General features: G+C 54.3%; 1 long non-coding RNA gene across 1 annotated transcript; it reads right to left on the bottom strand.

Annotated features, from left to right (window-relative positions):
• Positions 1-1204: 1204 nt before the first annotated feature.
• Positions 1205-4695, bottom strand: LOC308658741. The gene is made up of 3 exons (XR_014024232.1): positions 4575-4695; positions 2707-2817; positions 1205-2059 (listed from the first exon to the last, which is right to left on the bottom strand). It is a non-coding gene; the product is annotated as an uncharacterized lncRNA (long non-coding RNA).
• Positions 4696-4916: the final 221 nt, after the last annotated feature.

Here is a 4916-nt window from a genome sequence, read left to right as displayed (position 1 = left end):
GGCAGATGTGGCTCTCCCCTGCAGGGGGATCAGGGTCCTGCAGGAGGAGCTGGGCTGGGGCGCCTGGAGTCCTGCGAGCAGGGGGATGGCGGCAACGGGGCAGCAGGAGGCCCCTGCAGCAGACCGGGAGCTGGGGCGGCACTGACCCAGTCCAGGCAGCGGGCAGGTCGGCAGGGGGCAGTCATCTCACAGGTGAGGCTGAGGCCACGGGCACTGACTGAATGGAGGAAACTGAGATTTCCAGCTCAGGCTTAGCACCTGGCTAGAGATCAGCGCCCTTGGAGAAGTCACAGAGACGAGGAACAGCAGGGCAGGGCTGGCAAGACTATGACTCCGGACGTGCCCTGCAGCGGTACATCTGTGGCCAGCCACAGGCAGGGTCCAGGAGGCCGGTGCACAGCCAGGCTGAGCTCAGCTGACCACCTCGGTGCTTGGCTGGAACCAGGGCTGTGGATGCACTCAGAGGTGACACCAGGCTGGAACAAGGGCTGTGGATGCGCTCAGAGGTGACACCAGGCTGAAGGGTGGTGGCAGGGAAAGAGGCTGACACAGACCTCACAGTGACCATGACAAGATGGCAGGCACCCAGGAAGGGACGCCCAGGGAAGAGAGCGGAGATAAGGTGGAGACGTGTTCAGGAGGGAAGCAGAAAGTGCATGCCACACAGCGACAGGGACATGTAATACAGGAAGGCCCTCCTAAACCAACACAGCCTCAGAGCCCGCAGAGAAGGAAGACCTGCAGGCAGCTCCCAGCAGAAACCGGGCCAACAGCAGGGCAAAGTGACCTCACGCTTCATTAAAAAAAAGCAAATCAGAACGATGACAAGGCATCGTTTACACCTAACAGACTGGTGAGAACTTAGGTGAGACAACACTCAGTGGCGGACGCCAACCCTCCTGTGCTGCAGGAGTGTGGATGGCTAGGCTTTCGTGGCGGTGCTGAGTGGCAGCGCACACGCCCTTGGACCTGGCAGCACCGGGTTTTGAGAACTCTAACATGCAGATGCATCCTCGCTTGCAAGACAGGAACGAGATACTCAACACAGGTGCCGTGAGAGCAGAACCACTCATCTAAACGGCCATCAGTGGAAACACAAGTCCCTTCAATGAGGCACCAGGGCACCCACAGCCTGGCACAAGCTGGTCATAGTTGCTGATGACAAGGACAGTTGAGGAACGAGAGAACGGAGCTAGTGTAAGAAGGTTGTGTGTGTTTATCCACACACAGGCTGGGAGGACACGGGAGCCTCAGCCACATCACCTCTGAGAACCGGCTGGGAGCGGCAGGGAAGGGGATGTTCACTCCAGTGCCTCTGCGCTGTCCATTCTTCACACCTTTTAAATTTAACTGGGTTTATACATCGTGTTACCTTAGTCTGTTAAAAATGTAAACTTCGTTTTTTGGGAGTGGAAATGGTCCACAGTGTCAAATGCCACTCAAAGGTTAATAAGAAGGGGACAGGAAGGAGCCAGCTGGATCAGACCATGAGGACAGGTGACCTCTGCCCAGGCCTGTTCAGTGCGATCCCATGCACAGACTCACAGGAGGAAGCCACAGGTGAGCAGAAAGAGGGTGCAGTGCAGGAGAGAGATGGCTCCACAGAGAACTCCCCAGGACCCAGGGAATGGCTGGCCAGGTTCACAGCTGGCACCAGAGCACTCAGCCCAGAGCCTGGGAGGGGTGGCTCCAATTCCACAGGCTCCTCAGGTGGGAGAGTCATGAAACACAGACAGATGGCCACAGACAGACAGACAGACACCTTCTCCAGAATGAGAGGAGGTAGGACATGCGCAGGCATGGGGAGCTGTGGGGGGCACCCGAACCCAGGCCCCTCTGGGTGGGTGGCAGCTTTCAGCAGGGGGCTGCGGTGGGGTGCTCCAAGCTGTGAGGTGCCAGGGAATCACAAGTTCCTCAGACAGGACCCAAAAGAATGCCAAGGAAAGATGCCACTCACCTCAATGAGGTTTCTAGCCTTAAAAACATCTCCAATTTCACACATGATGATGTCATCCCTAGTCCTTCCAAGGCCATCAAAGTGAGCATGCTGAACTACCACCTAAACATGACAAGGACAGAAGACAAGTGACTACTCATCAAGGCTAAAGACAAGCATCAGAAACCAACTTCAAGGTGTTCCTCAAGTTCAACAACCCACATTTCTTACTTCTGGATTTTAATCTTACTTCTGACACCTTGTCAAAGATCCTCCCACTCAGGCTTAACCTCTGCCAGGTCTGGACTTCTTGCAGAGATCTGGTGTCTTCAGCCCAAGGACCCAGGACCCCCTCAGCCTATGCACAGGTAGGCACAGGCAGGCACAGGCAGGCCCGAGGCCCCAGCCCTCACCAGCACACTCCTGAGCACTGGGACCCTGACTTAAAACTGTGTGGGTCATGTTCAGACCTCACTTGGCATGACCAGAAGGCCCTTCCCATCCTCTCTGGGAAGAGCCAGAAAGGCAGGCTCAAGCTTCTAAATACTTTTGGTTTCTTTAATAGAACACAAAAACGTGTTTGCCTAGACCGCTCACATAAACAACAGCAAAAGAAAAACGACTCCTCTACAACTGGCAACTATTTTCCTGGAGTCAGCAGTCTTTCTTGTTGTAGTAGGTTGCAGGTTAACTCTGCCCACCTCCCCCCAGCAGTGTACGGAAGTGAACACTCCAGTAATAATGACATTGAAATCTAACTATAAACTCACGTCTTTGTTTTCCAATATTTCCTGTTTAGCTTCAGGTTCAACTTCAACAAATTCGGCTTCTTCACCTAATGCTCCAAAATCAGGCCCATTTGACGGAAGAGGCTCCAAACTCTGAAGGTGGGGAGGAACCACAAATAATCAATGACCTGTTTCACTAATGGAGATCCATACATTCATCAATAGGATTCTCACAATCCTGCTATGTGACAGGCACTTCTAATACCTTCACCCTCACAGTATTTCCATTGCAGGGTCTGGAAGAAAAGGCATGGAGTATAAATGTTTGTTGGGATTTGGTCTCCAACCTTTAAGTCAAACGAGCTATCAGCCAACCCATTTTTTCATGAGCCCCAAATGCCAGACACTAGGCAAGGCAGTGGTGAAAGGATTTAAAATAAATGCAATGACTTAGGAAGCATCTTGAAAGTGTCACAGACTAGTATCAAATGGAAAGGCCTGTAACCATAGCAGATATTAGTGATAATTGCTGTTTTGCAAAGCTTTTGCTTCACATAAGCATGCAAATACTATGCCAAATGTTTTCTGAGTCCTGTTCAAATATGAGAAAAATACTGGCCAGTGTGCTGAAAAGATTGAATTAAAAGAACTGAAGACATTTTTTGTCAATAAATTAATCAACAGAGCAGCAATTTTCACATCAAAACAGCTCCTTAAAAGCCGAGTTTGTTTTTGGCCAAGGACATAGTAGGCCATTGGTAAATACTAGTTGAATAAATGAATGAAGGCTTACACGATTCAAGATGCTATGACCCAAGCCAAATATGCTGTTGTTCCTACTCCTAGAATCTAATAAGACAAAAAGCAAATGGGACTAAAGTAAGGCAAGAGCAAATGGCCCTCGAGGGGGAAAGGCAAGGAGGTGGTAGTACATCCAAATGAGGGGGAGAAAAGAGTCAGCTTGAGCTGAGGTCTAAAGATGGAGATATTTTGCTAGATAAAGTTGGGTTCAGAAGTGATTGGCAGAAGGGGGAATAAATGGAGGACCACAGTCCAAAGAACACGTCAGAGGCAATGCTATTTGGTTTGAGTGAAAAACATGTGAAGGGAGTTAACTCCAATTCTGGAAGCCAGGCTAAGCGTCCATACTAAATTCTTTTGGATGTTAACTGGGAACCATTGAAAACTTCTGAGTTAGGCTCATGAAACAATCCATATTGTAGCAGAAAACTAGTGTCGGGCCCAGACTCCAGAAGTCTTGAGTTTTGGGACATTTTGCAGCTCCGTGTGACCTTGGACAAATTACTCATTATCCAGCCTTCAGTTAAGATTCTTTAAAAGGAGAGTAGTTTGGCCAGCAGTTATCATGCTCCAAGCACCGGATAAATAACTGTCCACTAAAAGCGGGGAGGCCAGTGGCTTGGGCTGAGCTCCTGCACCAGCCGAACAGAGGACACCACCACGGGGTCCCCAAAGGGACGGACGGCCGTGACTGGCTCAGGAGGGAAGCCTCCCCTGCTTTGGCCTCCGCGAACAGAGTCACTTGGGGTCGCCGGCCACCTTCTCTCCTCCGTCCATTTGCGCCCCCTCCGCCCTCCCGTCTGAGGCCAAACTCCTCTGCTCCGCGGGCCAAGAACCGCAGCGCTGTCCCCGTGGCCATGACGGCCCGGAGCGCGGGGCGCTGAGGTCACCTCGGCAAGTGCCAGAGTCCCACCGAGTGACCTTGAGCAAGTCACGACCCTCCCCCAGCGTCGGCCTTCCGCTGCGACGTCCGCGGGACCCGCTGTCCGAGGTGACCTGCCCGCGGCCGCCGGCCCCGGCCCTCGGCGCGCGCATTCCGGGGACCCGGGCAGCCCCGGCAGCGTCCCCCCGTGGTGCCCGCCCGGTCCCCGCAGGCACGGGCCACTTACCCGGGCGTGCACCGTCCCCATGGCTCCCTCTCCAGCCGCCGCCTTGCGGACCTGCCCGGGCCAGACCCACGCTCGGCACGGGGCGCGTCCGCGGTGCCGAGCTGTCCGTCAGCTCAGTTCCCTCAAGCCCCCGGAAGCGGCGCGCTGGGGGCGGCCATGATACCCCGGCTACGCCCCGCCCCCGGCTCATATGCCTTCGTTCATTGGTCCATGTGAGCCGTGACCCGGATGCCCACACGGATGCGGGAGGCCCCGCGGTGGAAGCTGCGGGGGTGTGGGGGGCCTGGCTGCGTGAGGCTCCGCGGGGGCCGGGCGTGGGGCGTGGGCGTCCGCGGGAGACGG

This window comes from Spermophilus citellus (genome assembly GCF_964194105.1).
Source record: "Spermophilus citellus genome assembly, chromosome: 10".
Lineage (NCBI taxonomy): Eukaryota > Metazoa > Chordata > Mammalia > Rodentia > Sciuridae > Spermophilus > Spermophilus citellus.
The sequence above is the reverse complement of the archived record's forward strand: the minus strand, read 5'-3'. Positions and strand labels throughout refer to the sequence as shown.